Source organism: Rhinolophus sinicus, chromosome 5, assembly GCF_057876585.1.
Source record: "Rhinolophus sinicus isolate RSI-liver-muscle chromosome 5, RSI-T2T, whole genome shotgun sequence".
In the NCBI taxonomy this organism is placed as follows: Eukaryota; Metazoa; Chordata; class Mammalia; order Chiroptera; family Rhinolophidae; genus Rhinolophus; species Rhinolophus sinicus.
The window spans coordinates 2,789,910-2,812,390 of NC_142505.1; the positions used below are offsets into that span (position 1 = coordinate 2,789,910).

At 43.1% G+C, this 22,481-nt stretch overlaps 1 protein-coding gene and 1 pseudogene across 6 annotated transcripts in view; one reads left to right on the top strand and one right to left on the bottom strand.

Moving 5' to 3' along the window:
- Positions 1-8,474, bottom strand: part of LOC141567204 (complex I assembly factor TMEM126B, mitochondrial pseudogene) — a 31,714-nt pseudogene extending 23,240 nt beyond the window's left edge.
- CNTN4 (contactin 4) overlaps positions 1-22,481 on the top strand; it is a 769,881-nt gene that overhangs the window by 192,208 nt on the left and 555,192 nt on the right. For 5 of the 6 annotated variants that reach the window (XM_074312213.2, XM_074312211.2, XM_019749139.3 and 2 more), the window contains one exon: positions 877-932. The exons of the other annotated variant lie outside the window; for it this stretch is intronic. The gene's annotated coding sequence lies outside the window, so the exon portion shown is untranslated. The remainder of the gene's footprint in view (positions 1-876; positions 933-22,481) is intronic. 6 annotated transcript variants of the gene reach the window in all.

The window sequence follows — 22,481 nt, forward strand, 5'->3', positions numbered from 1 at the left end:
TACAGTGGTAAATTATTATACTACCCAGCAGGGGATATCGTAAACTTAAGTGATTAAGTATTTATGGCTAATCAAGAAAATATTTCTATCCCAATCAAGTATGCTATGTTTAAACGTAAATTAGGCTAGACTTCTATAATTAAAGATTTTTCAGAGTGGCCAATCTACATGTATGTCTACATTAAGTGATAATTTCCATTCTAAAAATATTACAAGACAGTTATTTTACTCAGAAGTAAAGTTATGTACAGTAGAAACTCGGTTAGAGGATACACACACATGCATAAACATGAGTATATACACTTATTCTAAGTAACATTGTGTATACATTTTCCTTAAAGGGAAAAACTATCGCTTCAGGGAAAAATACTCTCAGGTGCAAAACTCATTTTCCAATTAAAGTTTAACTACATCACCTTAAGAGAATATACAATGCCATATTTATGGGATGAGGTGTTTTGATTTTGTTTTTTGGTTTTTTATTGTTACCCTCATTTTATGTATTCACTTAACTACAGGGTGTCCCCTTGTTCATTGCTCACATTTCATTATTAGAAAACCCTTTGTAACGTTCCCTCTAGGATACAGTCTCTTTTATTGAATCTGAACACCACAAACTATGACGCGGGCCTCACAAGGCCTAGAGTGGTGACATGTCACGAGTCATACAGCCAGTGGGAGGCCGAGCAGAGAAAGGGGCCTGGCGTCCTGGCCCTGATCTCAGCCATTGCTTCAAGCTGGAAATCCACACCAACTGTGTTGGATTTCGTTTCTGCCTAATTTAATTTGAGAATGGAAGAGTTAAGCACCAGCTATATGTAAGCCCACGTATACTTAAAAATGTACTTATTTGTTTATTTGTGTTTTGTATCCTAGGAATCAGTGACCTTCAGCAACTCCCCAGCATGTGGCCCCAATAACTGCCCTAAAAGGTAAGCGTCCCACCGGGAAGAGCTTGCTCACAGGTACCTCCTCGCTGATTGACAGCCTTAGTGTCTGTGGAAGCATGGAGTCCCCTTCCTTACTCATTGATACCCTGAGACCATTTCTGATGTTTTTCGTAAGGTTGAGGTTAATGAAGGGAGTGAAGTCATATAAATTAATGCTTGAAAATAGGAAATTGAGACCTTCCCTCGTCTTTCTGGAGGAAGATACTTGTGGGAGCTTTTCTGTGGCTCAGATTAATTTGGTAATTCAGAAACTTAGGAATTTGGCATTGTGGAAAGAGTATTGGGAATAAAGTAAAGAATGTTGCACTTTTGCCAAATGGTTTTACAGGACAGAACATTTTATCAGTCAAATCAACACAAATATTAATGTAACTTGGTCCTACAAATACTCGTGTCTGAGAGGTGAAACTGTTTAGGGATAAAACAGGAATAATGTCACTCAGTGTCTACACTTATGCCACGGTTTTCCTGAATAAAAGATACAGCTCTAAAGACGTAATACTGGTATCTGTGAGTGGCCTGAGGCTGTTGTAACAGAGTGCCTTGACCGGGGTGGTTTATTCTCTCTGTCTGTGGGATGGACGTGTGAAGTCAAAGCGTAGGCACCCCTCTGAAGGCTCTCGGGGGATCCTTCCTTCTTCTAGTTTCTGGTGGTTGCCGACAATTTTGGGTGTTCCCTGGGCTGTTGTTCCATCACTGAAGTCTCTGTCTTCACTTGGACTCTTCCCTGCGTGTCTATGTCCAAATGTCCTTCTTGTTATAAGGATACCAGCCATTGGATTAGGGCCTCCCGAATCCAGTAGGTCCTCATGTCTACTTGATTGCATCTGTAAAGACCCTTTCTCCAAAGAAAGTCATATTCACGGTGGGAATTAGGATTTGAGATATCTTTTGGGGGGACATAGTTCATCCATAACAGTGTCCATCCCTGAAACATGACATGGGTGATAGTAAAGTTAACTGGCTACCTGCGCATGCGTGGGGAAAATACTAACACGGGAAGTGGTGGGGGACGAAGTTCTCATCCCATTGGTACACACTAAATACAATGCTGAATTATTTTAAAAGATACAGTAATTATTTCTTGATGGCCAACTTATCTCCCAAGCAAGATAAAAATTAAATACTATTATACAGTACATGGACTGATGACATCACGTAAATATTAGTCTGTGATTTTTACTCTCAGGGAAGATTGTTTCCAGCACCCTCAATTAAAAAATATTTTTAAAAAGTTTATTTCACTTGATCCTTAGATGATTTTCATAAGCCAAGATGGAGTAAGCATTTTTGTGTGTTTGTTTTACCAATTAGCTATTATTACGCTGTAGCAAACCCCTCTAAAACGCAATGGCTGGAAACAATGACCACTTATTATTCCTGCGGAGTGTAACGGGTCAGCTGCTTGGGTCCCCTGCTGTGGGACAGACTCTCCCAGTCGTGACCAGGAGTGCCATGGGTTTGGGGTTGCCTTGCAGGTTAGTTAGGGGCGCCTTTTCTCCACGTGGTCACTAATTCTTCAGCAGAAGCCAGGTTGCTTCTCACGGTGGTGGCATCATTCCAAGAAATTCTGCCTGTGGTCATACTTGCTGTTAACTTCTGTTCTGTTTTACCGGCTCAGACTCATCTACGCACAGTCCACCCTACTAGGGCAGTGGGGGTGAGCTCCTAAATCACTGCCTAATCTAATCAGATTACCACAGGACCTGTAAGTCTTCCATCGTCTTTGTTGTCCTTGCCTCAGTTCCTAGGTATTTAACATGGCTTAGGATGTTCGGTGTAAGTTGGTCCTCACTTATCTCTCTGCCTCCATTTCTTTTTCCCATCCCCACCTTCCAAAATATGCTCCATCAGTCCAAATATCTTTAAATTATTTAAATATGGCATCTTTTCCCTTTCTTTTGTTTGTTCTATTCCTTCTCCCTGGAATATTTTGTTCTCTTTCCCCTGCTCTCTTGTTCTGTCTTGTTCAGTCAACTCATTTTATTGCAAAATGAAAACTCACTTCTTCCAGGAAGCCTCTCATGTTTTCTCTTGCCTGGGCGAGGCTTCCCTCTGGTGAGAAGGGGAATGTCAACGACATGGTAATGACATCGTTCTGTCCTCGCTTGCTTGGTGATCTTCCGCTCCCACTGTGGCTCCATTGAACCAGTGCTTGTATCTTCCTTTACGTCATGGTGTCCCTAGAACCTCGCAGGACACATACTAAGGCGGTTGTCGGTCACGATCCATGGGACAAACAGAGGACCTAACAACTTCTTCCCTATTCTGGTTCCTCCTCTGTCTTTCAAAGTTGAAGTTGTTGGAGATGTCCAAAATTAAGCCTGGAATGCAGGGGTCAGATCCCTCAAATTTCCGTGGTCCTTCTTTGGCCATATTAAGGAGGGACCGCCCCCCCACCCCCCCCACCCCCCCCACCCCCCCCACCCCCCCCACCCCCCCACCCCCCACCCCCTCACCCCCCACCCGGTCTTTTGTCCTCTAGCACCAGTTGTAAAGATGGTAGCCTGTGGATCAGAACAGCCTGCAAACAGAGTTATTTTGGTCATGCATTTGCCTTTGTTTTCTTGTTTTCTTTTGTTTGTAATTTCAAAAGGCAAAACAATGTTTAATTTGTTGGCTGCACTTAAACATTAGCCTTCACATATAATGATGACTTTCAGATTCTCCAAGAAGAAATCAGAGTATCTTTCTCCCCTGGGTTTGCATTCCCAGATGGCAGGAAGGCTTCACGGACCACCAGCAACCTCCCTCTACTTGTGTCTTAGTGGATTCCAGGACTCAGGGGAGAGGAGAGTGTGGCGTGATGGCCGGTGGGCACAGGGTTTCCCTTTTGGGTGGTGAGCATGGTCTGGAATTAGGTCGTGGTGATGGTTACACAGCCGTGATCATCATGTCACATCATTGGCTGCCTGTGTGCCCCAACAGGCACTTGCGGTCAGTATCCTCAGCTACACGAAGACATCTGAATTGACGGGCTGTGGAAACTTAGATCCTAAGAGTCCGTCTCTGGTGAACCAAAGGCCGCAGGTTCACCGGCTGAATAGGCCAGTTAGGCGTTCCCATCATAAATCCATCAACTAAGCGAAACTAATTTTGGCTTTGTGTTCAGAGTCCTGAGCTCAAGTCCTTGCTCCGATATTACAGGAAATAACCGAGTCTCTCTGAGGCTCTTTTCCCCACCTGTACAATGGAGACTGTAATACGCGGTGTGGGCTTGCGTGATGTAAAGTTGCTTTATTAATACCATAAAATGTAGTCTACACTCCACACAGGGAGAAAATGGAAGAAGACAGTGACATTCTTTTTCTCTGGATTGCTGCAAATAATTTCCATCTTTTGTTAGGTGGTATTAATTAAAATAGATTAGGAAAATGAAGGGCTGATTCATGCTGTCACATGGATGGATTTTGAAAATATGACAACAAAAGGAGCCAGACATAAAAGGCCACATGACGTATGATTCCATTCATGTTAAATGTCCAGAACAGGTAACACTGTAGCGACAGAAGGTGTAGTGGTGGATTCCAGGAACAAAGGGGAGAGGACTGTGTGGAGTGACGGCTGATGGGTGCAGGGTTCCCATTTTGGGGTGAAGAGCATGGTCTGAAATTAGATTGTGGTGATGGTTGCACAACCTTGTGCATAGACCCAAAACCACCGAGTTACACAGTGAGTGGTGAATTTTGTGATATGTGAACTATATCTCAATAAAGCAATAGATTAGGATGCATGTTTCAGGAAGATGAAATTTCTCCTTCACATGTGGTGTCTAGAGAATGTAACAGACCCTGGGGTGCCATTCATATCAGTCCACACCATTTCTAAAAGTCCCACATGCCCTCTAAGGCCAAAGACCAAGTCAGAGTTCTAACAGTAAGGCCCACGGTTTAACATAAAGGGTACGAGGGAGGGGGTCAGATGGTGACGGGTTCATATGTCAAATATTTTCAGTCACAACCTCTTTAAGCCTCAGATGCTTCAAACCGTAAAGTGAGGGCACTAATAGCCACTTTATGGGGTTATTTTAAGACTTAGGAAGAACGGATGTCAAATACTTACCGTGGGTGCCAGTCGCAAAACGGGCCCTCCGTCATTGATCGTTTGGAACTTGGTGTTATCTGGTTGTACATATCAGGCCATCTCATTCAAATTTTGGCCTTGCAACTGTCCCAAGATCGGCTTTTCTTTTGCTGACATTTTGCCCCAAAAGAAAAGAATGAGTAGAATTTTTTATTGTACTTGATGAATTTAATGAGCCCCCGTGGGACTTTTGCTATAGTAGGGACATATTTACCAGAGAAACAGGGTTTTTATTCTCCCTGTGTTTCTCTGGGAAGACCACAGATGGCATTACCTGTGCTGGGTGATGTCAGTCAGGACCGTACAGCACCCAGCCTGGCGCTAAAAATGTGCCTGTGCTTGTGCTTCTGAATGCGGCATAAGCTGCTGCTGACCAGAAAATAAGCAATTGTCCATCATTTTTATTACTTAGGACTCTTTTCCTTTAGAATATAGTAGAGATTTTTTTTTTTTTACTTTTGTCTTTGTCTTTGAAAATTGAAATTAAAATCACACTGTGGGACTAGAGAAGATAATTGAGTGATGCAGTGGAGTCTATTAGAAGTTACGACATTTAGCAGACATTTTTAACCTTAATTATGAAAAAATGGCTATGTGACTTGCTCTACTTGACCCAGTTGCTCTGTGCTTTTCCTTGTGGGTAGTGGGAGGGCTGACGCCCTGGTGAATGCTGGGATTGCAGGACACTGTGGGTCATTTGTTCTCTCAGCAAGTATTTATTCAATTCTAATGATGTACCAGCATCTGTGTTAGGATCTGGTGGTACAGCAGCAAAGGAAATATGTAAGAGCCCTCAAATTTTGAGTTTAACATCTAATAGGAGGGACATAAGAAACAAGTAAAAATCCTAAAATTGCATGAGGTCCTGTGAAGAACAGGAAGAGAATACAACAATAAAGCCGCACCGGTTATGGTCCAGTGTCACTGCTGACTGGTGTGACTTGGGAGGGGGGCAGCCGGTCACCAGTGGCCATCTGATTTCCTTCAGCTGCATGAATTGACCTTTGATCGTTACGGAATGAGACCTGTTCTCCATGATGTTTTTTGACATGATATTTACTTTATGGGATGTTAATATTACCATACCTGCTTTATGTAAATTACTAGCTCCCTGGGGTTTCTGTCCTGCTTTTGGTTTCAACCATTCCATGTCGTTTTAGGTGTGTCTCCTGTTAGTAGCACGTAGCTATGTTTTTCTGTGTGATCTGTTTTTCTCTCTTTTATCGAGGGAGTTGAATTGCTTGCACTTATTTTGAATCCTGAAATATTTAACATCCTTTCTACCATCTTACTTTGTGTCAGGTTTTAGATAGCTGCATATATTATGTTTGTTTTTTTGTGTCTGCCTATTTTGTGTCAGCCTTTGGTTTCTGTATATTGCATCCTTCCTGCCTTCTAACGCACTGAGTTTTCTTTATTCCAATATCCCTTCCTATTACTTTGGATTGCTTACTCTATTTCCAGTTTTCGTAGACTCCCTTAAAATTCAAACTTAGCAGTACCAAATTTAGTAATGTTCTCCAATAAAAGCCTAAAAAAAAATTAACTCGAAGTGTGCCACTCAAAGTTCTAAGTTATCGTTGTATATATAGTTTAGTTCAACTTTATTTTTCTTGCAATTAGTAATTATTATTGTTATGTGTAATGGTATCAAGGCTTAACTTATATAGATTTTCCAATTTTTTGTTCATTGTTGCTTCTGGCATCGCACTTCCTTTGAGTTCAAGTTCCTTTTACTTAGCATATGTCCTCTTAATGAGAAACTATTTAATCTTTGTTTATCATGAAATATTACCTGTCACTATTATGTTTGAATACTGTTAAGCTGGATTTGGAATTCCTAGTTGACAGTATTTTCCCCCTGAATTGATAATCTTTTATGTGATCTTTTCTTTTTTCTCTGCTTGTTTTTAAGATTTTCTCTTTGTGTTCAGAGTGCTGCATTTTCATTATGATATGCTTAATTATGCATTTATTTTTAGTTTTTCTCTTTGATACTTTATTTTTCAATCTGAGGGCACATTTCTTTTTTTCAGTTTTGGAAATTCTTATTCATCATTTATTTGAATATTGACACCCTTACCATTGCTTTCTGTTGCACTTTTCTGCATATATAATTAAATGTGTTTTGGACCATTTATTTCTCCTATCTTAACACCTACCTATCCTTTCATATTTTCTGATTCTTTGCATCTCCATTTTGGGAAACGTCCTCAGATTCCTACTCCAGTTTTTAAATTCCTCCTTCCTTGGTGTCTACTCTGCTATTTAACATTTTGTAGTAGTCAAGATACCTAGTTTATGCTACACTAGCAAACAACACCCAAATCTTATGGGCTAAAACAGCAAACGTTATTTCTCCCTCATGTTAGATGCCAAGTTAACATGGGAGCTCTGCTCGTTATATTTACTCAGAGCCCCATGTTGGTGGACTCAACGTCAGGGTGTAATGCCACGATTGCTGACGAAAAAGAGATCCTGTGGGATCATGATCAAGGCCTGAAAGCTTCTTCCCAGAATGGACACATGTCCTTTTTGCTCACATTTCATTGGCAGAAGAAGCCACATGGCCATGGATGATGCCGAAGAGGGCAAGGAAATAAGAGGGCAAATACAGTCTTGACGTTTGCCTGGAAATCAAGGAGAACCAGAGTGTTTGTGAAAAGCATTTAATTGTAACCCCAAATGTCCATTGGGTTTTATATTTTTCAGTTATTATTATTATTATTTTATTTATTTATTTATTTATTTATTTATTTTTAATTTCCAGAAGTTCTATTTGGTTTATCCTTCTGTGTTTCTTTCATCATAATGTTCTGTTTTATTATGGATTCAAATTCATTTTATCTATAATCGTTTTACACACTCTTATTTTCTATACTTGTTTGTAATCTTTTATTCTAGTAATTACATTGCATGCTCTCTTTATTGTCTCAGCTGATTCTTTTTGTGGTAGTTTTTTTGTTTTTCCTCATCTAGTTTTAAATTTTATATTGTGAGCCAATGTTTGTTTTTTTGTTTGTTTGTTTTGTTTTGTTTTCACCCCCTGTGGGAATATATGTACCCTATGTTGTGAAAGCGTGTTCTAAGCGGGTTTTGTATCTGCTTGTACTGAGGTTCTTGGGTTTAAAGGGCTCCTGACCAGGTTTGGTGTTAGTTTCCTACACTTTGTGAGTAATACACATTTAGATTATATTCTAAGGCTTAGCAAAACTTGGGGTTTCAGCTTCTTAAAGGGGATACACTGAGCCCAGGGCCGACAGCAAAATTCCGTACCCATTCTTACGGCGACTTGGCATAGTGTTTCTAGTATTTTTTTCTCATGGATTTAGGGGATCCATGTTTTATTCTGGGGTCTATGGTCTGCTTTTCTGTGGCACAATGTCTAATACTAGCGCCCGGCTCACCTGCCCTCAGCGCCATCACAAGGCCCAGGCCCATCGCCTTAGCTGAGCGATGTCACGTGTCTTGCTCCTCTGCTCCTATGCCTGCTCAGAATTCCTGCTCGTGTGTTTAAGATTGGCACCATTTTAAAAAACTATCGCTTTCGTTATCTTTTATTCATTATTTTCTGTATTTGTAGGTGGTCATTGGGCTACATTAGCCAAGTCCATCAAGTTTTCAGAACTAGACGTTTCCAGCATCAACTTCCTAACCTTTAAGAACAGGTGCTCAGGTTACATTAGCCACAAGGACCTCGTAACCGTATGATTTATGTCTCTATGCGAACTAATGGGGAGAAAAAAAAACAGACTGCATATCAGGTCTCGTGTCTTTTTTTCCACTTTGATATGACCAACTGTGAGGTTAGAGAAATCGTCAAACTGCATTGGGCTGTTTTCCCGTCTATGAAATAAGAAATCGGGACTTGATGCCTTAGATAAATGGGTTCTCTTCTTTAAGCTAAGCAGGTTTAGGATTGACAAGTTTTTAGGAAATAACTTGTCTCATGCTAATATTCTAATATTGAATTATTCAGTGATTTCTACCAGAATTCTTTCCAACCTACACTAGTGCAAAAATCGTGTGTTCACCCCACTTGGTTTATAATAATTGTAAGTAGTTGTGTAAAGAATTGTCATGTCTTATTAAACCTATGGATTGAATGAAATTTGTTCTGCTATCATAAGGGTCTCGTAATATTAGCATAAAGTGTTCATTGATTACTGTAAAATACTTTTTGAGAGGCCTTCCAAAGTAAGCCTGCATTATTGCTGTCATCATACAGAAAAGAGAAATTAGCGTGCGCTTTTATCTTGTCATATTTACATTCAGACATATGGTAGCTTGTCAAAATTGCAAAACAAAGTCTTTAGAACCTTGAGTACAGAATCGCCCTCCTAATTGCACATGTAATCAAGAAATGTAAACTTCATAGATCACCCCAAACAGACTTAATTCCTTTTTGAGTCTCCTCTTTAAAAACGGTCCGCAAACCACAGACTCCCAGGATTTGTGCATTGCCTTCAAAGACGCACTAACGCAAGTTACCCAAAGGACAGTCATTTGCTGTCAGCTCAGTTTTAGCCATGTAAGTTTTAAGGAATATAATACAGATGGTACCTCTATCTGAAGATTTTACACAACATTTATTAAACACCTGAGCTTGGTGGGACTGAGGGACTGGTTGCCAACTGTTAGTACAGCTCTGATGTCACACACGTGTGAACTTGGATGACGTGGAGATCCACGGTGGAGTAAGACGTCAGGTGGTGTGCGATGGACCGCTACGATGCACCGAGCACATCAGCACAAGCCACCCGGAACAAGCGAGAGAAATTCAAGACACTTAAACGTGGGGACCAGTGCAGTGAGATGCCAAGGAAACAGCAGCCAGCTTTATCTGCAGAGGACAAAGGATGCTGCACCCGGAGGATGCTAAGACGCTGCTGGGGAGCTGCTGGGGCAGGGCATGGAGGGGTCACCGCAAACTCCCCTGCCCTGTAAGACCTGTTTTGAAGTGAGGCAGGCACTTGTCTCAAAAGTCAAGGACTGAATGTACCTTAGAGAAGTGGTCCTGCGTATTGTACCATTTAATCCACCTTTGAAATAAAAGATTAGAGATAAGATGAAAGCTAACCGGATCCTTGCTGGAAGAAGAAGCAAGCTTTTAAGGGAGAACCATAATTGCAGCTTTCTTCAAGGTATGTGGAAGCCAGGTTTTAGGGAAGTGCGGGATTAGCCACGTTGGTAATGACAGAACCTAAGGTGTCCCCGGCAGATCCTTAGGAGCTTGAAAACCTCGGATTTGTAGAGCAGGTGCTGGACACAGCTGCTGAGTAATCCTCTTAACCTCATCTGTACCCCAGGGGAAGAAAGAGCAGAATAAGAACCACCACCAAGTGGTTGACAACAGGGGAATAAAGGAGCATCAAAATACACAAGGACAAATTGTCTCAACGTTAATGATTTTGAACAAAAGAGACTGGCAGTTGCTGTAGAGATATGTGTACGGGTTTAAGAGAAAGACATAATAGCTCTGCCTGACTAAGTAAAGGATGGAATCGAGTGACTTCCAGGGGTGGGCCTTTCTGCAAGGTACTCCTAACGCTGGTTTTCACAGAGGGCCTAAATCGCTCTTCATGTCTCTTTATTAATTTTCTGGTCATGAAATAGTTAGGAATGAATAGCTCTCAGTCAGTATCTAGTTGATGCTTATAAACAGTATCTAGTTATAAACAGTTTAATCCAGAACTATCTAGATGTCTTAGCCAATGGAAATTTGAGCAAAGCAACTGTACCAAAGAAAAGTGGGGAGCAAAGCGGGGAAATGGCACCCAACTTTGTGGGCGAAAGATATAAAACTGTAATGTGTGAAGCCATTGGCCGTCCTGGATTGCCGTGGCCGAGCCTAACCAATCTTGGTTGGAACACCTCCCAAAGCATGAGTTGGCCTAAAATGGAATTGCCCAGCCTATACCGTTATTTCTGTGTAATGTCAGAATTCCATGTCTTAGTAACTCTCTGTATTTTTAAAGTCCCTTCTAGAATTCACTGCAAACCCCGACTACGGAAGCCCAAATTCTGTTTCTTCCACAGCGAGCGATATAGTACTAGGTCTCCATTGACTGACACAGCTGGAAGGAGCAAACTCCCGGAACACGCACCGTGGGTAAAAGGGGCCCAGGTCAAACCCAGGACCAATCTGTCATTTCACAGTTGAAGAAATTCAGGCTCCAAAATGTTTAATGACTTGTGCAGAGTCACACGGTCACACACACCAAAAGTCTCCATTTTCAGACTCATGCCGTTTGCACGACACTGGGAGTCTTGCTGATGTCAGTGGGGAGAGTTTACTTCCCACAATTAGTTTTTCTCCCTCCAGGACAGAGGAGGATGATCTTACATCCGCAAAAAGGACGGGGTGACATTTAGTTGTACTCAACAGAAGCATGAGAATTCACGTGCTTTAAAGGCTAACACAGTCCTCACTCGATGATGATAAAGGTCAAAATAGCCTCCAGATTTGAGCACTTTTGATGGATCAGGCACTTTCGTAATCCTTATAAATACCCTTTCTTCTTTGATACTTGCAACCAACCCAAAGGTAGCATCTAACATTTCTTCCTTTTTCTTTTTCTTTGATAAAGAATCTGCAGTTTAGCGCGTTAGATAAGTTTCCCAGTATTTCATGTTAATTGTGTGTCAGAGTTGGGATTCGAAGTCAAGTCCATCTTGATTCCTGGGCTGGGATCCATAATTACTGTTGAGATTCCTACAGACGGGTAGGGGTCAGATGTTCTTCACCCCTAAGTACCAGTAAGTACCAGTGAGGGGTTCTGCACGTACGGTTCACGAAAGGCACCCGCCGGGGTGATGTCAGCCGCTGGCTGCAGCCCAAACACTTACCATCCACAAGGTGGCAAATAGTAGTAGGGACTTCAAGGCCCGGATGCTCCTCCCAGCAGGAGACGCTCCTGTGGAGACGCTATCGGCTGGCGCAGTGGGAACATCTCACTAGGCTGTAAAGAAGCTGTTGATTGCTTACACGGCTTCTGTGCCATGCCAGCTCTCCTTGCCAGCCTGCTCTTCCTTATCAAAGAGCCAGGAGCTCCAAGTGAGGTGAGAATCCCACTTGACAAGCAGACATAAGCCATTTGGGGAAAATACAAATTAAAAGGCTCTACCATGGAAATAGAAGCTTTCCCAGCAGGCAGTGTCTTGGGAATACATTGTGTCAGATGACACAGGGGAGATGAAAGACGAGTGAGTCACCGGCTCCAGTGGAGAGCGCCTGCTGTGTCAGGGGCTGGGCAGCCTCAGAGGCTGGATGAGCTATTTCAAGGTGCTGGCACAGCTCCGAGTGCCCCCAAGCTGGCATCTGCTTAGAAAGAGCCTTGAATTGTGCATGGTTTGCCAATTTCTCAAGTAGCTTTAGCCTTTGTCCTAATTTATGACCTCTGGGCCTCGGCCTCCTAATGGAATTGTATTCATATTTTAAGGGGAGAAATACAGAAATGTAAAGAATTAGAGACGTTTTGCCTAATATCACATGTGATTCAGTGGAAGAGCCAAAAGTACAATTTTATTTCAGGGCGTTTGGTCTTTAAAAATAGACATACGCTGGCACGGGCTACGATGTCACGGGGCATGAGTGTCTTGGCCAAAGAAATCTCAGTTGCGAGAAGCAGAGACCCCCCGACCCCCTAAACTAGCTCAGCCAAACAGTTAGTTTACTGGAAAAATACAAAGCACCTCCCAGAACCTGCAGTGAGGAAGTCCTGCCAGGTTAAAGGCAGAGCTGACAGGCCAGGCATGAACACATTTCTGTGTTTCTGGGACCTGTGGTCTGTGTGTCTGTGTGCCTGTTGCACTGTTTCCTCGTCTCTTCACAGGTTCTTCTTTCTATGTTAGCATGCAGTCAGTTAAAGTCGGTCATCCTAGCCCTGGAGTAACATGGCCCACCGGCTGCCTTACTCGGGTCTCGTTTAGACTCTGTCCTAATCTGAAATTTTACAGATTGTAAAGCCCCCGCTCCTGTTACTTTGCGGGGTGAGGAGACACCAGGACTGCCTTTCAGCCGGGCTTCTGGGTGTTGGCTTTTTCTAAGACTATTGCCAGAGGCTTGGCAGACAGTCCAAAGCTTTCTGTGGGTGTTCACTTCTCCTGTAACTCACTGCAGCAAGGGCTGGGCTGGCCCCGGGCCGATGTGTAATACCCGCGCTTGCCACCAGGGGAGCCAGTCCTCCCTGCCTTCCAGCGCGCCCCTGGGTACAGTCGCCTGCTTTCACCCCGCGCTTCCTGAATGCTAATCCTGACTCCAAGGACGTCCAGTGGAAGACTGTTTACACCACGTCCAGCGATTGAAAGGGGAGCGGGGCTGGTTACCAGCCCGGTCAGGGACTGATTACGGCAAAGTACTGTACAGTTGAAAAAAAAGGGTAGGGTGCAGATGCTGTCGTTTGGTGTGGCCTTTTTGTGACATCTACCTCTGAACTAAGTCCGAGTAATATTTTACAAGACACATCTGAACCGTTTTAAAGATTTGCCTCTTTTTACTAGAAATTCCAGGACTGTCCAGACCATCACATTTATGCAGACCACAGGGCATGTGCCTGTGTCTTATCACAACTTGAGACCTAGACCAGTACTTCTCAAATTCAAAAATGCCCACAGATCACTGGGGAATCGTGTTTAAAAATGCGAATTCTGTAGTGGTCAGAATTCGCATTTTTAAGCAAGATTCCCCGAACTAATAAAAACTATATATATATATATATATATATATATATATATATATATGAATTCTGCTCCCGGAAGGTTGGGCAGAGCCTGAGTGCTTTCCTTTGTAAGAAGGTTCGTCCAGGTGGTTGGCGGACCCTGCTTTAAGTGGCAGTGACGTGAAGATTCTGTTTCTACCTCCAGAAACACTGGATTTTTCAGAGCAGCAGAGTCTGTCCTAACTTTCAGAACTGAGCGACGGGAACTTCGCTCAGGGTAGGAGGTGAGTTACTTCAGGACATGATCTGGAATTAGAAACTCAGTTCTGTTGATTCTACCCCCTTCGGGGACGGTCATATTTATCATATTGACTCCATACTCTTTTGTTCAGGTTGGTAAAAATGACTGTGTGCTGGCCTTGGTTCACTCTCACTGCCTGGTTTTCAGCTTGAGCAGGGACTGTGAACGTAAACATACACCCAGAAGGCAGATTTATCTATTTATCAGCCAAGATTTTGCAAAGGATGCAGAGAGATTGTTGACTGATACTAAAATTTTGACAGCTGGGAGTATTTTTTTCAGCAACAAGATGGGGAACTTGGGCTAAAGGGGACCGATGACAATCAAACTCAGATTTATTATGGACCTTTCCAGGGCGGGGGCCTTGTCCTCTCTCAATGCAAAATAGTCTAAAATTCCAATTATATGATCCTGCAGCATGTAGATTATCTTTGAGTAACTATATAAATAGAAACAACCATCATCTTCTCAATCCTATGTGTATGTGGTATCATGCTGGGACATCTGTAAATTTAGCATACTGTGATATTCAATATACTTCTGAAAGAATGTTCTACAGAATGTATCATATTTCAGTTAGAGGTTTTTAAAATAACTCTGCTGTCTTTTATGTAGCACGAAGCATGATTTCTACACTTAGTGTGTGATCAATACACCTACTATGTAACATAATCTGTGGTTTGGGAACATCTGTTTACCTTCCATGCAACATTTTTCTCTAGTGTGGATGAGGGAAAGTCTGCTGAAGTAAGATTGTTTCCTTGGGTTTCTAACAGTTTCTACCAGCTTTATCTTTAGGGTCCTGGATAAAAAGGATACAGTATTTCTGTATGTTCCAGGTGGATGTCACAGTCCGCTTAACAGTCTGAGTAGCAACGTGCCTGGGGAGTTGTGTGACCTTGGGACAAGCTTGCTGCTGAGGCTCCGTTTTGGCACTTACAGTAAGGAAATGGTAACATCTACCTCGTGGGGTAATCTGGATGAAATGGCAGACTATTTAAAAGGCTTAACCAGTACTTGGCATATGAAGCACTCAGCAGATAGTCTCCTCATTCCCTGAGGCATTTAATACACTAGGAATAAGCCGTAACAAAACATCCTTCTCTCTGGTTACCTCTGGCACCTAGAACACTCTTGATGACTCGATAAGTTTTCATTGTAACTAAAACTGAATGATTAATAGGGTAAATTGCTGTGAGAAAAATGACAGAGTATGCTTTCCAGAACCATTTAAACATGATTGTCCATGATGTGCTGTATCGAGCCCCCCCACCCCTGCTTCCACGATTGGCTCTAAGGGATGGGAGCTGATGGTAAAGAAAGGCAACACCATTGGAACGGAAGTGCATCCTTGCTTTTATTCCTGCAGCCATCATGATTTTAGTGGTATCAATTCATTGGTTATATGTAAGGAACTACTCTATTGGAGTTTTTTATAAATTATGTTTATCCCAATATAGTTACTGTCAAACAGAGAAAGTTCCTTTTATGAAATACCAGCGTATATGATGAATGAAAGCATATGCCTGGTTTCATCATAGGGCTTGTATGCAAAAGTGCGCATTTTTCTTGTGCACAGTTACCTGCACCCTAAGGAGAGGTAAGTCTGTCTGCCTTCCAGTTGCAGTGAGATGTTACCAGTGGCTTTCGGAATATGTTATATTCGCATCACGTCGCTTAATCATTTTGGGCCTTTTCACTCTATCCAAGTCAAATAATCAAGTTCTCTGACTAAATTATAGTAAATATTTATTTGTGAGGTTTTAATCCACCCACAGCAGCCTTCGGACGTAGTGAAATGGGGACTATTTTTATGTATCATACATCTGTCAGAGCTGCACCATTTAATTAGCTGGACGTGAGTTTACAGATGATGTCAACTCAGTTTTTAGAGCCGGGCTTCTTGTCTGGTTGCAGAGAACGGAATACACTTGTGACATTCCTGTGATGTGTCATGCATGTTATGAGGCATTACAATGCAGACTGTCCCGTGTTGCCATAGGACCCCTCTCTGGATGATGCTATGTCTGTTACTAACAGCTTAGGGGCTACAGTTCCTGATGGAAGTTATGCAAACATTTAGGGCGTTTTATCAGTAAGATCCATAACAAATCATCATTTTCTCTCTTAAGAGTGAGACAGACCCAAACCAGCATGTGCTTAAATCATGTATATTTGATTGCTGTCTCATTTACTGGTTAGACAGATAATTTGGGCGTCTTCCCAAATTCTCGGTTCTGTGCAGTGTACTGGTAAAGACATACCTGCCGTAAGGCAAGTAACAGCACAGTGAAAACCCAGTGAGTAGGTAGCCACTGCAGATGTGACCACACTTGGCCTCTTTGGAGCACAGAGTATATGGAAAACGTCACAGGAGAGGTGCCATTGGAACAGGATGATGAAGAGGAAGCAGGAGATTGCAACACACATGATCCATTTGGATCGTCTTGTTTTCAACAGCAAAAAAATACTTTACTCTCCAGTTCAATAATGTTTCTGAAAATTTTAGAGTCTCTCCCCCTACCCCGTCCCCCCACCCCACCCCTCGCTCCAAAAAAAAAAAGAAATCCTCTTTCATCTTTCATTGAACTGGAAGTCATGAGAAAATATAATTCTCCTGGTATTCCAGTCTTCTGTGTTTGCCCAATGAGACGTGAACCCAGTCTTCCATAATGCTGGAAATTGACTTTTAAAGAACTTGCGAAGTGCTAGGCGTTTACCTCCCGAAAGGCTGGTGTGGAGCTGCGTTTCCTCGTGGCAGACCAGCCTGAATGCTCACAGTGTGGTCGTGAGTGCACACTGGGCTCTGCCGTGGGTGTGCTGCATGCGGGGCTGCTTTCATCAAGCGGCTCATAATGGGACGGAATTGCCTTTACTGTGGCCCTGGCAGAATTCGCGGCGACAATACGGTATGAAATGCCGGATCCGGGAAACGGGAGAGGTTCTTCTGTAAATGTAACGGCATTTGGTCTGAGTCTCTTTCACTGTTGCTACCTGTGCTTGTCCCACCCACCTGGGATCGCACCTCATGCAGAACAAAGATTGTGTTTTCATGCAGATGCTGTGTCATTGGCACTCGGCCAGGGACGATTTTGTCACACAGGACACATTTGGCAATGTCTGCTGGGGAGGGGTGCTGTTGGTGTCTGAATGGGTGGAGTCTGGGACGATGGTGAGGCTCCTGCTTTGTACACGATCTCCTCCCCAGCAAAGAACCGTGGGCCCTACGTGTCAGCAGTGGCAAGGTAGAGAAGCCCTGCTCTGTCGTAGCGGAAGGCCATTTTGCGACTTGACCTTGTTAGTTCATACATTTATGCCTCACTGTAGAAAGAAAATCAACCCGTGTGCTTATGCAACTATAATGTAATAACCTGAGTAATTAGGCTGGAAATTACATGCTCTGCTATGAAACGAAAGTGAACCTTTGATAAAATGATGTTTTCAGACAAAAGAGCTGAAGAAATGGTTTCTCACCTAATACTGTGTGACTGTAGCATTAGTGACGTCATCCCGTGAGTGTGCAGTGAGCACGGAACTTACTGGTAGGCACCGGGGGCGCTCAGGGAGCCGGTGGACACAGGCGTCGCTCCCATCAGGTCTGTGATTCCCTGGGATCTAAGAAAGGCTTTAAATGTTACGTAAGTGTGTATTACATGTATAATTCAGATACGCGTTTTATGATCAGCGGACACGCAGGGTCAGGGTGACCTGAGAACTATGGGAGGGCCTGAGCAAGGTCTCGTGAACGTCCCTCTTAAACAGAACAAAGGGAGAAGCAGTCAGAGCTGACCAGGCCAAGGAGGAATTGGAGGCAGAGGGAGTGGCACGGGAAGAGGTGTGGAGGACAAGAGCTCGGTGCCTTCCACAGACAGCAGGCGTCAGGCATGGCTCCTTACTAAGCCATTAGGGAGCACGGCTGAGCCCCCGGCACGGCCTGGACCCACCTCAGGTCCTGGAAGCCATGAAAAGAAGTTCTGACTTCATTCTAAAAATAAGACGAGCGTTTTAAGACTTTCAAGCAGGAGAGGGAGGGCGTGTGATGAGATTCACACTTGGAGTTGAAGTATTAGGTTGGTGCAAAAGTACTTGCAGTTTTTGCTTTTTTTTTTTGCCTTTTAAACTGCAGTTACTTTTGCACCAACCTAATAAGACAATCGGAGGGTGTTGTCTTCTAAGTTTCTACAGGAGTACATCTTACAGTACTTGAGTGATGGGGGGTTGTGGGCATCTGTGTCTGAACTGGTCAAGGCCTGGCGGATTCTCTCTCGTGTAAAATGTCCAACTGTCCCCTTTCCCCAGAGAGCCAGGTGTTCAGTGGCCGTGTGATCAGACATCACTCGCGTGTTGCTAAAGGAGGAAGCAAGCGTTGTCAAATGGCTCCTGCGTCCCTCGCAGGCAGAGCTCACAGCCACTGACCAAGGGTCAGTGCCAGGCTCAGCACGCCACGTCTCTGCTTCCTCTCAGGCAAGGGTCATTGTCCTCAGAAACACAGGCCTCAGGAATGTTCAAGTACTTTCCTGGTTCAGGGCCCCACAGCTAAGACCTGATCATCACGTGACGACAGCTAAGTTCTGTGACTCCCAAACCTGTGCCTTTCTCCCGGTAGCGTCCTGGAGGTGGGGATGTGCGTGTCTCATGTTGAAGCTGTACTGTAACCGTGTGAGCTCGGCATCACTCTCTTCTGATTTTATACACGTGGAAATGCTAGGGGGGAGTTTTGCTCAATAATTCCCAGGAGACACAGTTTAGACCTATGTTCGTTTAACGCCAAACCAGTGCTCTTTTCACTGCACCTACTGCGGTGTCCGAAAATCATCAAAGGCGAACGTCTTTCTTCCTCTCATATGCTTCTGGAAAGATAGCGGATAACTGGTCAGCATTCCCTTCTGTGTAATTTAAAGTTGTCTTCAAGGTGGCAGCAAGCTTCATAAAGCATGGGATGCAGTCATTCCGCCAAAGCCTGAAGCAGTAAATAGGAAGAGTGATGCGGAATCTATAGCTCAGTGTAGGTGATTTCCTACGAACAGGAAATAAATAATGCGTATTGCATATTTCCAGTTCTGTGATCGCTTCCTAATGGTCGCCGAGGGGTGGAATATTTATAACAGACCAGGCGCCTTTGTGTTCCAGCCGTGTAAGCCCGAGCTGTGCTTGGGTGTGCTGCCATAATGCTTTATCGGGATTCCTTAACCTTGCATCGAATGGGTATCATGGTCAAGTTCAGCTAAATAAAGTTTGGAAACCAGACAGTCCTGGGTTGGGGCTTACATGCTAACCCATCTGGCTGGCAGTGTCCCTTTAACTTTCTGACTCTCTGAGCCAGCTTCTATACGATGGAAATCCCTGCCCCAAAGTGATTGTCAGGGTCACGGGTAAGGCACCCGCCGTGCTGGGCAGGAGCCCGGTGAAGTGGAAAGTGTCCTCTTCGTTTCGTCATAACTGCCACACTCGCTGCTTTTGTCCTGTTTTCTTGCTTATTGGTGCGAAGACCACTAAGTGTTGGCTTGTCAGCAGAGGAAGGTAAGTTACCGGAATCTTTGAAAGTGATGACAATAGAATCTCCATTCTCAGAACTTTCAGGTGTTAGCCCGAGTTAGGTCATTTCAAGAGGACCTTCTAGCATTTTTTGACAGTACAGCCATTCTACGTCTTTTGATGGAGTTGACCCCCTGGAGGAGTTAAATAGTCACAATGCCCGCCTGGCCTAGGAAGCAAATGAAATCCGGGATGGTGTGTTGTGTCTTGTTTTGGGAGTTGCAAGCAAGGGGGAAATTATGCAAAATCTGATCCTGTGAATCACGCTTTCCTGATAATTGAAAGCATCTAATGATTCTAATAAAGTTAAGGGGGGAAAAAGTCTGTTGTTTCTATTCTTAAGAGACAACTCCATTATGAATCTAGGCCATAGCATGACAATGCCTAGTGTCTCAATCTCTCTCTCTCTCTCTCTCTCTCTCTCTCTCCCCCTCTTCCTCCCTCCACCTCATGTGTTTATGTTTTCTTCTGTGTCAAATATACTATTTTCATAGTCCACAAAATAATATCAATAATGGAGTGATTCAACTTTATATTAGAGACATTTTTCAAACCATTTATCCTTTGGGGTTAAGGAACTTACAGTACAACGTTACATATATTGTATGTATTTCATGGTGACTTAAGCACATTGCTTTTTGGTGTTTGTTTTATTTGTTTGTTTTCGGTTTTGAGAGCCCCTCCACTAGTTATTTGGTTTAATATTATTTTCCGATGGAACAAAGGACTGCAAGGGGATTTGAAACAGTTGTAATGAGTAGAGGTAATAATATGCCCAGCATCTCTTCCCTCCTGTCGTTGCCCGTTACCTTATTTGGTTCAGTCTGGCATTTTCTGTCGTCTGTATTTCCTCAGTCATTTATAAAGATTCATCTTCCTGAGACACAACTCTTCTGAGTCCCTCATGTGGATAAAAATACCCCCCATGGTCTGTGAAACAGAGCCCAGTGTTCAGCGTGCTTCACGCTCTGTCCTCAGCTCACCTTTCCAGGCTCGTGATTCTCACTGCTTCTCAGGCCGGTCCAATTCGTCTTAAGGACGTGGAATTGCATTAAACACCAGTTGATCTTTTCAAGCCCTACTCTATCCAGTTAATTGTAAAGGAACAGGGAAGGAGGGAATGGGAGGAGAGAAGTGAAACAGAGAGCGTGCAGCGTGTCCTTTCTTCCTCACCCCTCCCTGGGTGCCTGCTTTACCAAAATGAATCCATGGCAGCAGGAGATTCTCTTCTTCTTCTGGTTCCCAGGGGCCTCTTCTGTGTGGACATCTTGCCATGCTTGGTGTGGATCTAGAGTCTGAACGTACATAATTTTTATACAGTGTGCCCCCTCCAAAAAGTAAGTCAGAAATCAACGAGGTGTAATGCTCTGTGAAGAAAGAGTGATGTGTCCTAATGCCAGGGTAGAACAAAACAGAAACACACAAATGTCTGTGTTGGGACTGTCCAGAGAAGGGAAAGTGTGCCCACCCCCAGCACGGCAAGTCTGTCATGAACTAGGGTCACTTTGATTATATCACATGTTCAGCTCCTTCTTTGAGCCTCAGCCCTCACCTCCACTCAACTGTTTCCTCTGCTGGAAATCTGCCTGCGTTTGGAAAGCTTCTGCCTTTCTTGGCTACCTCCTTGCATAAGAAGTGAATCTGTGCAGGTGAAAAAAGTGTGTCTTCCTGTCTCTTGACTAAGTGAGAGCCCAGGAAATGAAATTCAAGTAAATCTGTCAGTTTGTATCCAAATAAGGTCTTTTTATAAGTTACCCAGAAGAGATTAAACATCAGGACTGAAATTCTGGGATTCTGAGTTAAAATTCATATATATATTTTTTCATTCATGATATATTTTCCTGTGTTGTAATTCTCCACTTTGTTAAAAATTAAAAAGAAGGGGGACCATATCTGTCTTAAACACAGTTAGTGTCTCTTATAATTTGGATTCAGGGTCATGTCTTTCTGATGTTTTGTTGTCAGCAATGTCTTAGTGACTATGTTTGCATAACTTTAGTAGCTAAAGAATATTATGTGTAGTAAGTTGTATCCAAACACTTTTAGTTGAAAATACCCATGCTTAGCTATAGTTTGTAGAAGCCCAGAATAATATGGAAAGATGTGATTTGCGTGAAGTTTCTTCAAATTTAACATATGTGACCTCTTGGATCTAGCTATATTTAACTCTGATTTTGTAGTAATGTTTATTAAGCATCTATGTGTGTGCGTACATGGACGTGCGTGTTTGTGCAGGAATGCCCTGACAGAAGACTAAGTGTTATATAACTAAAGAGTATTTCCTTGCACAAAAACTAAACAAAACAAAACATCATAGAAAACACACAGCTATACCTAAGAAAAAATACTGGATTTTGAAATGTCACATTTTATTATTCTTGGAGAATGCCTGTTAGATGGTACATGCAAAATATGTAAGTTGCTTTTCCAGATTTTCCTTTCAAATATGCAGAGGCAAATTACTAACGCTATATTTGAAAGCTGAAATTATCCTCCCTCCCTTGAAAATAGGACAATCTTAATTATAGTTACGCTGTATGGTGCATAAGTGAGGGTAGAATATCTTTTCACTGGTGGAAAAATCTCACTGGGCTTCAGGCTGATTCTTTTTTTATCGTAGGGAGAGGATCTATTGAAACTTTCTTTCTCTGCGTCTCCTAAACAAAGCTTAGAAGAGTTGGGCCTTTAGCTCTCTTGGCTCCACTGAGTACCGTTATGTTTGCCTCGGGATCCATAAGCACTACCCTTTTTCTAGGGGACGTACGTACCTCCAGATAGATTTCAGCAAGAACTTACTCCGTGACTGCGGTGACTTTACAAGTCAGTGCTGTGAAGCGGTACTAATGGGGCCACATTACCTGCGTTCCCTCCTCTATGGAGACTCCTTTCCATCTGTTTTCAGAGTCTGGGCATCTATGGGTGCACATCCCCCTACGTCACCTGTAAAGGACT